General features: G+C 35.0%; 1 long non-coding RNA gene across 1 annotated transcript in view; it reads right to left on the reverse strand.

Moving 5' to 3' along the window:
- The window catches only part of LOC123610698, a 392,464-nt gene that overhangs the window by 27,192 nt on the left and 352,892 nt on the right, over positions 1–12,380 (reverse strand). The window contains exon 6 of the long non-coding RNA XR_006718253.1: positions 6,024–11,098. This is a non-coding gene — a long non-coding RNA (uncharacterized LOC123610698). The remainder of the gene's footprint in view (positions 1–6,023; positions 11,099–12,380) is intronic.

Below are 12,380 nucleotides of genomic sequence, written 5' to 3' on the forward strand. Positions count from 1 at the left end.
CAAAATCATTGAGGCAGAGTTTAATGGTTCACCCACCTAATACAATTAAATGCACGCTATTCATAATAAGATAAAAACAGAGAGGGAGGCAAACCATAAGAGATTTCTGACTGTAGAGAACAAACAGGGCTGCTGGAGGGGAGGTGGGTGGGGGAATGGATTGAATGGGTGATGGGTATCAAGGAGGGCACTTGTTGGGATGAGCACGGGGTGTGATATGTTAAGTGATGACATATCTACTCCTGAATTCTACTCCTGAAACAAGTACTATACTATACGTTAACTAACTTGAATTCAAATAAAATCTTGGAACAAAAAAAAATAAATGCATGCTATTTTTTATTGACTTTAGAATATATGAACCTGGTGTTTATATGCAAGAATATAAAAGTACAAATTCTTTTCAGAGGATTCTTGGCTTTGAGACCCACTTGACTGAAGTTCAAAATCATTCCATAAATGACATTATGTATTATTAAATTATCAAAGGTTAATCTGTGTATGTGTGTACACAGCTTATATTTTTAAATCACAGAACATATTATAAAAAATTTGCTAAGCTAAATAGCAGTTGCTGTTACTGCCATATTTTTAAATTATCAGTATATCATGGTTAAAATAAACTCTGGCTTATTGGTGACTTTTCTTCTTATATAAAATTTTAAAAATCAATTTTTCCATTCCAAGATTGAAGAAGGAAGTAAGAATGTGGTTTTATAGCTAAAAGGAGCAATAGTATGACTGAACTAATCCTCTGATGATCATGAAACTCTCAAATAAGTCTCAAGAAGACATAAGAAAAGGCTTGGAGTAGTAACCCAAGATTTGTGCAATGAAATTGATTTCCATTCAAATCAGGTCTTTTACTCTTCTTGAAAATGTCAAGGTGTCAGCCTTGGCCATTACAAGACTGTGATTTATAGTTGAGACAAAGCGATAGTACCAGCTGACTGTCTGGAGCCACAGCACAGTGTCTGGAAAGGCTGCTGATGACAGTCACCGCTTTTCTTAGCCAATCAGCAAGCCTTAACTAAAACCCTGGTCCTTCCGTCTCCATCGTGATAAGAAAACGCTAAAATGCAATCTGGAAAATTTACTTTGTGGGAAATAAACAAGCGTTGAGGGAGGAAGTAGGTATAGTACTTTCACAGAATAAATAACAAACGTTATTTATGGTAATCTATATTTCAGACATTTAGAAACACATATTCATAATAAGTGCATAAACAGATGTTTCAAATATGACAACTTATTTTAATATACTTGAAACCACAGCATAATTTTGTAATTTGATTAATTAAGGAGAAGAATTGTGAGTGTTAAAATCAATTTTCAAACTCTCTAAATTATATTTATAGCATTGCTCATCTGCATCACAAAAAAAACACCCAAAATGTTTTGCATTAGAATCATTATTCATAGCAAATTAATCTTTTTCTCATTGAGAAAGATCCCTAAATAGTAGTTCTTGATAGTATAATGTTTAAAACTGCCCAGGTCATACCACAATAAACAACAGGCCAAGAAGGGAACAGTTTGACATCCTAATCATATAAAACCATATAATGGCTACAAGTATATATAGATATAATTATAGATATAATTATAGATACATATATAATACATATATAATCATATAATAGACACAATTATATAGAGATATAATTACATCTCTCTCTACAAATATAGCCAAATAAGTTGTCATATCTGTATATAATTACAGCCATTATATAATTTTATATGATTAGGATGTCAGCAACATAAAACTCCCTAATATTAGAGGCGAAAGTGGAAGGGATATAAAATTTTCTGTAACAGAACAGCCTAAACATATGGTGGCTGAGGATAAACACTGGACTACAGAATATAATCACTATGCCTTCTTAACCAAACCCCCATTTGTAATGATCTTAAATAATTTTTTAAATGTCAAATTCCCACATGAGTCCAAATGCTGACCTTCCCGATGTATGCCGTGTATTAAATGATCACAGAAAATGTTAAGAAAATGCAATTAATCTCCATGATACACTCAAGGTTGCAATTTGCTGCTGCAAATGTTTTATAGTTATGTACAGAGCACATTTGGACTAAATAAGTTTATATTGCCTGTATGTATGTTCATAGGCTCCACAAAGTTTACCAAGACAAACATATTTGATAGAAGCCCATAACATATCACTCTGCTTAAACAATTTGGAAATTTGTGGTGGTTGTTGGGAGCCCTGTTATATTTTGCCTGTTTAAATTCCCTTCAGTCTCTGCTACTGACATTACCTTGCTATGTTAATCTTGCTCTTCCTCCCCTCATAGTCTGTCCAATCTGAGTAACTCTCATCTGGACAGAGTAGTGGCTCCAAAACAGAACCAATCAGAGCCTTTCTGAGAAATGAAATTGATGGAGGGGCAGAGAGAAGCTTTTTATTTTTTTCTTCTGGAATCACAAGCTCTAGGAATGATGCATGATGCATGTCTAGAGTTGCCAGTGGCTATCTTTGCCATCACACTGAGAGAATGTGAGAATGAAGTCAACCACCCAGGAATGAAGTTAGCACATTAGAGAAAGAAAGAGAGAGGGACAGATATTGAGATGGGGTTGGGGGGGGGGAGCACCTGGGTAGAAGAGGAGAAGAGGAGAAGAGAAGCAGGAGGAGGAGGGCAGGGAAGGAGGAGGGGAAGGGGGAGAAGGGGGAGGGGCAGAAGGAGGAAGAGACGATGATGATGTACATACACAGTTTCCTACTCTGAGCTCGATTTTGAGCTTTTGCTATCAAAAGAGTTCTGATTAATGTTGTGATTTAAGTTAAGGCTATTCTTTCCTGTGGAAATGTCCCCTGTGGAATGGAAAAATACCCAACTGTCTAATCTGATACTAATTTTTTTTCCTGAAATCATTTTACAATCATTTTCCTCCACATCTTTATTTTATAAATCAATTGTAAATGAGAAAAATGAAAAGGAGAGAGGCTCTGTTCCACAAGATAACTAATGGTAAAACTGGTATTAGAATGTGGTCTTCTACCTTCTACTTCACTATTCAAGTTCAGTGGTGGCACTTATGATGCAAAGGTGGAAAACTCCAAGTTTATTCTGCATATTTTGTTAACTCCCAGAGAACAGTCCAATTAGAATGCTTTGGTCCTTTGACTAAGTAATGTAATTGCTACTTTATGAAACTGAATGATCAATGTTATTGTATTAATTCACTTAAAAAAAGAAATTAAATAATAGCTTTTTTTAGAGGGATTGAAATCATATGTAAATACTGCATTTTGGTCCAATTATTCTGGAAATAGCATTTTTATAAACCATAATTATTAACATTTTCATGGTCTATGGTTTTTAATCACCAGACCTTTGCATAGTATAGGGAATCATAAGAACAGAACATAAGCACTGCAAAATCCTAACAATACTCCATATCTTGCCCAAAGCAACTCAAAGTATATGGGTAGTTATTTCAGCTACAACTATAAAATAGGACACACCACATAGAAGTCTCATCTATAAAGTATAAGAGAATAAACTGCCAAATTACAAGACTTATGAAATGCTAAGGCACACAAAAAGGACAAAGAGTGTTAAATAAGACATATCTTTTGTAGACCATAAGCTATTTGAAACGAGAATATCTCTTTTTCTATCCTATAGGTGGCACTCAGGAAGCATATGATAAACACATTTATAGTAAATAATTTTTAAGTGCCCCTGGATCTGAAATAATTTCCCAATGATGTTTGCCTCTCACAGTTTGGGACAGTGTATGCCCAGTAAATTTGAGTGATGAAAACAATAGTCTGTATAGCAAAGGCAAATAGTAAGACCCAAACAGGAAGAAATTAATATTCACTGAGGGTTTTCTCGGTGCTAAAGACTAGGCTAAGAAATTTACTCAGATTATTTTATTGATCAATCATTAAGTCTACACAAGCCCTTGATATTAAAAGGTCATAAAAACTTAAATCAATGGGGGCACTTAGGTGGCTCAGACTCTTGATTTCAGCTTAAGTCATGATCTCATGGTCATGAGATCAAGCCCTGCATAGGGCTCTGTGCTGGGCGTGGAGCCTGCTTAACAGTCTCTCTCTCTCTCTCTCTCTCTCTCTCTCCCTCCTCCTCCTCATCCTCCTCCTCTCCCTCTTCCTCTCCCCCTACTTGTGTGCATATGCATGCACTTACTCTCTCCCCCCAAAAATCTTTTTGAAAAATTAAAAAAAAAACTTAAATAGATGGAAATCAGTTTAGTTGTTTGGTAAATGACTCAGGCTACATCTAAATGCATTGAGGGCAATAATTACTTTTTATCATAATATCTAAAATTCTATAGCTAATATTCATACATCTGACATTTCATTTTAAAGTCAGTAAAATTTGTTAAATGATCAAGTCTTAATTGACCACAGTGATCCCACATGTGGATGTTGCCTTAATTTACTGAGATTTTTTTTAAGCTAGGTATACATTTGTGAATAAATGGATAAATTCATGGATTACCAGCTCACTTTGAGTTGATAAATTATATTTATGAACTGGCAAATCCCACATGAGTTTCATCCTCAAGCAGGGTCTCTCCACAACAGCAACAATGATGTGTTACTAGTGAGTCCAAATTTCTATCCTCTTTACAACTTGTAATTCCTGAGACAGAGAATGACAATCTTTTCCCAATATCTGTGTCAATTCTAAAGGAGAACATTAGGAGAAAAGCTGCTAGAAATTTCAGTCCTGAATAGGTCATACTGGCCTTTAAATGGATTTTATAAGCAGTTGCTTATCTCAACATTAGGACTAATAAAGTATATATTCTTATAGATGTGCGTACTCTTTATAGATGCACCTGTCTTGTAGATAAATCAAGGGTAAAGAACATTTCCTAAAGTCAGTAAGAGATATGGCAGGGATCATTTTTTATCTTTCAAATGTAGCATCATACAGTCTAACTATTTATCAGCAATTTGCTCTTTCAGAATCACTTTATTGCATTTATTTAAAATATTATAAATCATAGAAATGAATGGGAGGAAATGAGCTGAAAAGAAGACATAAGTTGAATATCTTTCTCCCAAAGTAGCAAGAGCACTTCTGTTATGGTGTGTCTAATTGTTGAAAAATACATTATCTCTTTGTTTCATGTATATACTTAAGTGATTTTAGCCAGTGCACTAGGTGGCCCTCAGTAGAGCACACCCTATGGAAAGAAAACACATTTTCTTTAGACATAAGATACAATTCCTTGGAGATCCTGTTAATCATTTTCCCTTTCTAATTGAAAAAGTCACCACAGAAATTAGAGTACGAATTTCATTATTCTAGAAAGAACCTTAAAAGTTGACATGTCTTTGAACAATTGTCTCAGAAATCCTTTTTTAAGTACATTTTCATTTTCTGGCATGGCTTGAATTGAATTCTAAACTTTCTGCTGCTTGTCCTCTAAGCCCCTCTGGTGAATTTAAATAGGCTTCCCTATATATTTAGTACATTCAAGAATTCTTTGTCGCAGTGCCTACTCTGCTTTATTATTAGAAGGCTTCTCGGAAGTCCAGCAGCCAGTTTGTTTTCTGCCATTAATAAAGAGTCTACTTTTTTCCCTCACTTCTTTGAAGAAGTTGAAAGGACTCCATGTTGTGGGAGGGTGGGGGGAGCAGGAAGAGAGACAGAAGTGAAGTGAACCGACTGTAGTGTAATCCTCCAACAAAAAATGTTGTCTCATGTAGAAACCTCCCCAAGGTTTACAAATGCATAGGCTGGGTAGTTTCTAGTGTGATATATAACAGAGTAATAACTTAGCCACAGCTGGGTTGCCCTCTCCCCACTAAGAAGACGAAGTCTACTAGGAGAAAGACATTACAGTTTTGGATCCTACAGAACCAAATACTCCCACCGTCTAGTGTTTCAACACGATCCAACTCTCTTACTGAAGATGTTTAGAAACTGGAAAGAGAATCACAATGTAAGTCTACAATTTCTCAAAATTCACTTATATGTATAGGAAAATAAATAGAAGGGTTTCAAGAAAGACCTACCAATTTGGATGTACAAAACATTGATGTTGACTCATGGCCTAGGGAAAGCTAATTCAAAGGCAAGGAAAGATGATTCCACAGAATAGTCACTTGGTGCTCACAAATCATCAGACACCTACCAACAGAGAGGGAGAAACTTCTTAGAAAAAAGGAATGGTTAAATCCACCTGCATAAAAGAAGCCAAAATACCTTAAAAGACTAAGATGCAAAGTGGAAGTCACTATTCTTATTTCATTAACCTAACTGGTATGCAGTCCATGATTATTCATACTTTTTTAGGAATCAACTATTAAGGTAGCAAACTTAAAATCACACTACTTATATGAACAATGAAAGATTTATGTCACCATATGAGAATTTTTCACTTTTAAATTCCCCATAAAACATGCATGAAATTAGCTGACTGATTATAAAAACAAAACTATTTAATCTTACATTCCCTTAATATCATTACCTTCAAGTTCCACCTGCTTTTAAACTTCCACAAGTAGAACATTACATACAAGTTAACAGTTCTGGATAGTAAGGCACTTCATCCGGTAAAGCTACATTTAACATAAGAGAGATTTGGGGAAAAGGCAATGAAAGTTGAAGCTAGCTCACTGAAAAACTGCTGTGGATGATCTTATGACAATATGTCAATTTCTACATTGATTTTATTGAGACTTTTTAAAAATGAAGATATATACATATATAATAAATATATGCATATATGCTTCAGTGTGTATTTGACCACAAATCATCAGAAAACTAAGTATGGAGATGACAGATAATAATAGCACCTAAGTTTCTGCACACTAAACATGTATTTGCATAGCTACACGAAAAAGTCTATTTTTCAAATGCTTACAAACGCCCAGGATTTTTTAAAACTTCTCTATATTAGAAACTTCATTTTCCTTTTCCAAATACAGTTACTAAGAGATCAGTGGAATTTGAGTACCGAGTTAAATGTCTAGTAAGAAATTAAACAAAAGAATCCAAGTAATCAAAATGATGCCTGTGCTTGCTGCCTACGGAAATGTAGGCAGCACTGCATGTGTAAATGGCAAGAAAACTTGGGCGTTAGCTAACCCTTTATGTACTGTTTTCTCAAAACCTATCCAAATATGACAGCTTGTAAAACCATTTACATATTTATCAGGTGAATTCGACCAAACTTAGGCATGCCCATTTGGAAGAAAATGGAAGGCAGTATACACCTTTTCTGATTTCATTAGTAATTAACTTATACTATAATTCCCCTGTGATACTTATACCTCTTCTAGAGATTATTAATGTAGCCTAAAGCTTAAATGACTTAAGAGTATCTCTATATACCTCTTCTTTAGCTTCTGGAACACTAAAGTGTTAAGGACTTTCATACGAAGAAAAATATTGATCCCATGAACCCTGCAATGAAATATAATCATATTTAGATTTGGCAAAATTCCAGAAGTGGCTGCCTTGATGGATCCTAAAAGACCTAAAAAAATGCCATTTTGGAAAATTGACATTTTCCTTACAGAGATTAAAAGTTAAATGCATGAGTATCACAATATTAACAGAACAATACAAAAGAGACAGAAAAAAACTAATACTTCATTGGTCTTCGATAGATTTTAAACTGATAAGTTTAAAGTGAGTGATGATTTTTAAAAAAGGAACTTGAAGTTCATAGTAAATTAACAAGCAATCTGAGAAAGGAATAAGAATCAAGCGGAGGTTAGTATATTTATGTAAAACAGTGATTTGCTATTTCAAAATTAAAATGTGAAAATAAGCTGGTGTCAGAGAGGAGGTGATTCCTCATTTCCACCGCATTGAGCAAGCTCACATCGGCAGCAGACAGCTCTTAATATATGCGTCTGGCTCAGGCTGGTCTCCCAACCAGGAAGCCATCGAATTGTTAATATCACTGCTTTTTTTTTTTTGTAGGCAACACACATAATTTTCTCGTTCTTTGTTGTAGACCTTTCCTTTTATTTTAAGCTTAGTATGATCTGATTTTCCAAATCATATTTTATACCCCCCAAACAATATTATTCTGTGACAGCTTAAGTAGAAATGCAGAAAAAGTGGCATTCATCTATCCATATACAGCATAAAGTAGTTTTATATAAACAAAGTCACCTACTTATATCTCTACTCACCTTTATGGAGTAAGAGAAAAGCTTTATCAATGATGTTCTCAGAAAAGATAGTTTATATGCAGGAAGGTTACATTGAGAGGGTTCAACGAATGCATGATGATTAGTAAAAAAGCAAGATAAACATCACTGCACGCTAAATTCAGCTCTGGTATCTTTCTTCTATGAAACAGAAGTTAATATATAGTGCAGTTCATAGATATAATAACATAGAAAATATTGCATTTGAAATAGCTTATATCTGATATCACTATAGCCAATAAACAATCATCCCTTATATTATTTTAGAAGTAAATTTATGAAACACCTTTTATGTGTTATTTATGATTGTGTTGAATCAGGTGTCTGTAAACATATACTTGTATGTGACATTGTTTTATATATGAGGTCATTCCTGATCTGATATATAAACATTGCTATTAAATATAATCAAGTCTCGATGCACTTGTAGATACATACACATAGAGTTCTTTGAATTGAGAAACTTGTGCTTTTAAAGCTGTCTAATTATAATGAAAACGTGGTTAAAACAAGTAAAAGATAAATACTACCAAAAATCTTCACTGTTTATGTTACCTCCTTTCAGATGGAGTTTTAAAACCTATGTTTATACACACACATATACACACTTAAAATTTCAGAGATTCTAGATAAATGAAATAGGTGATATAAATAAGGAATCTGAATAGTTACAGTGTGGACACATGCTTAAACATATTCTATGTGGCTCGTATAGATGAAGAATATGTTTATAATATTGTAGTATCAATTTTTCAGGAAATACAAGTCATGGGTGATTAGGATCCTGGGATATTTCAAACATGAGTAATTGTAACAAATCCAATGAAAAGGTGAACAAAGACTCCATACAGTGTTCTAAAGTACATTCATACATTTATTTTAACAATGCAGAAGATACATATAATTTATAGCACCCATGTAAAGCATTAGAGTTAAGAGAATGAAATCATTTTGGTTCTTCTATTATGGAAAGTCTGTCATCTCCATTTTGAATCTTAGTATCTGCAATATTATTGTAAAATCTGTAAAGGGGTTTAATATACTGATTCCACTTACAAGAAGTAAATATGTGATGTGGTAATGGCTAATAATGTTCAAATATGACACAGTAGTTATAGTTGGAATAGTTTATAAAACTGAAATTCTTCAAACACTAAAACTATGCAGTTCAGATTCAGTTGACAGATGAATAGAGCAGTCTGACTTCATAGGTGGTGTTTACTGATTTATCTCACATAGGTTCATGATATATATACAAAGTAAAATGTAAAGACGAAAAGGTACCATATTTTTGCTAATTACTGATGACTCTTACGACCAGAGTATGCCTTATTATAATATGACATATAAAGTATTTCGTCTGGTTAAAAGACTAAGGAAAACTCTGGGAGTAAATACCAAGTATAAAATAGCATTCTCCTTAAATCAGTAGTAAAAACTAATAGGGTCAGTAAAGAAGATTGTAAATGATTTATTTCTAGGCCTCAAGCATGATTATAGCTATACATTACATATTCTGAGCCATAATTACATGGAGACATATAGGATTTATGTAAGTAGCTAATGTATATATTTCTATGCATATGAAAGAAGTTTTAAATATAAACCACTCTCTTCCTTATTAACTAAGGAGGTATTCTCTTAGACTCTCTCAAAATACATTAAAAGAAGCATTTTAAAAACACCTGTATTTTAACTTTGCTTCTCACATAGTTATCTTCTATTGCTTTCATATGGTCTTTATAATATAATACAAATGCTACTCAGTGCAACTCTATAATCACTTTTGAGTACAGTTTCTGAAAATAGTATATTTGGGGGTGGGTCATGATGAAAACATTGCTGATTATAAAGAAAAGCATTGTTCTTTTCTCCTAGGCAGAATCTATGTATGTTCTTTTGTTCTGGTGGTAACTGCAGACAATCAATAAGGTCCAAAGCTGCTGGTTCCCCTCCGCCTAGGTCCCAAGAGCCTGACTTGTGATGTTACTAAAATACCTCACAAGTTAGGGTCTCAGGGACTAGGAAAAGTCTGGTTTGATGCGGTAGAATTCTTCTTCCAGTAATAAGGCTAGCTTAGAAATTACAGTTGGGTTCAGTTAAACTTTTTCCTCTAAATACTAATTAAAATACATACGTAGAAATATATAGGCTATATAAAAGTTAGGATTAGCTGAATATTCACGACGACCATTTATAGACTAATTCCAGACCTTAAAATAATGAAGAATATGAGAAACAATGCAGACAATGAACAGTTAAGAGTCATTCCATCAGATCCAAAGAAAGAGACTAAAAATGGGTTAAAATCTGTTTCTAGCAGATTTGTACAGAAACACCATAGCCTCTATTACATTAAAGAAGGATTATATGCCAGTTAATGGGACCCTAATTGAAATTCTGCTTCCCATTACACTTCTTTACAGTACAACTGTTAAGGTGGGCCAAGGACATATAACACTTTAAATCTGATTTAAATATATACTGTTGCAGCTAAGAATAAAACGAAAACTTTTTTTGCATGTCATAACTTAATACCTCTGAAGCTTGATTTTTCTCTTTGAATCTCCAAACTATTCAGACAGCAAATATTTCCATGCATACTCTGTAGCTATTTGAGCAATGCCACTTAATAAACATGTAACTTAAAATGCTGGCAACATGAGAAGAAAAAAAAAAGATTCTATTTCTTAAATAATTGCATTATAAAGCTCAATACTTTTGAAAATACACAATCCCAATCCTGCATATTCACTGAATTTCCTCCGATCTTTTAGCCTTGTTTGTGGTTCAAGAACAGAATTGGTACTTTAGGAATGATCCAAGGTTTAGTAGCATAAAACGCAGTGTATAACAATCGGACCAGCCATAACATAAAAGTCCTGGCCACAGAAGTGGAATCTGGTTCTTCTGAAGTGGTTGATCTTAAAAGGGAAAAGAGGAGGAAAAAAAATGGAAAGAATTAGAATGTTTTCCTGTAGAACAGGTGAATCATCCATTTCCAAGTAAGCTGCAAGGAAAGCTGAACAAAATATTTGCTAACTGGCCCCCCTCCTCCACCCTAGTACCACACCCCTTTCCAAACCACCACCCCCCACCCCCTGTCCAGATCTTTACTTTGCCTTGCAAGACTTTAAATATTCTGCTCCATGATGTAATGCATCATTATATAAGATCTCTTTCTGTTTATCATTTGATTTTCCATACTGAATCCGTTATGGCTTAAAATAGTAAATAGTTAAAAAATAAAATAAAAAAGCAGCACTCACAAAAAGCAAAAAATAAAACAGTCCTTAGATATAAGTCCATGCTTTTCCTTAAAACTGAATATGGCTTTACAATTTTTGACCATAGCATTCAACCAATTATTAGAATGAAAAATCTCACCCCTCCATAAATATGACATTAACATAATTATACCACCCCCATCACGGAGACCCATCCTCCTTAGGGAATACATCTGATGCTCCAAAGATGGAAATCAGTCAGATTTTAGTTGCTCTCCAACGTACCTTTGCTTCTCACTGACTGACTGGCTTTTACCCTCCACGCACTCACACGCCACCCCCTCCCCTCGGCTAGACACGGATGCCCGAGCGAGCACGCGCGCGCACAGGCATACAGACACCCAGCGAGAGGCGAGGCAAAGCATCTGATGCTGACTCAGAGCGCTTCTGTGTGCAGGGGGTGGCGGCGGCTGGTATTTTCACTGCGCTCATCATTAACATTAACTCACAGTCTAGCATCCACCCTCTCCCAGACCTGCGGGACTGCAGCATTTGCATGACGCTGTCACTCTAGCCTTTGCAGGTCAGATGATGGGGGGGGGGGGGGATAAAAGAAAGAAAGAAAAGGAGTGAAAAGAAAAAGCCCCAAGACTCTCATAAAGAAATGCCTTCATTTCTTCCAGGGACTCCTTATGTTTCTACCTTTCTACTTCCTCTGTGGCTATGTCTCAGTTGTTTGACATCTTTCCGGAAGAAAATGTCCTGTGCTTCAATGAGCCAGTAGTCAGTTGGTCCTCCCCTCCCCTCACACTCAGATCCCCACCCCTTCTCCCCTCTAATCAATAAGACAGATCTCCAAATGCAGTTGTGGACACAGGCTCCGACACAGTCTCATCCTGGATCCACTACCTCAGAAAACAAGCAGCCAGGCTCACACGTGATAGAGAGATAACGCCAGCAATTCTTTAACAGTCCTAGA

The sequence above is a fragment of the Leopardus geoffroyi genome, chromosome C2 (assembly GCF_018350155.1).
Source record: "Leopardus geoffroyi isolate Oge1 chromosome C2, O.geoffroyi_Oge1_pat1.0, whole genome shotgun sequence".
Taxonomy (NCBI): Eukaryota; Metazoa; Chordata; class Mammalia; order Carnivora; family Felidae; genus Leopardus; species Leopardus geoffroyi.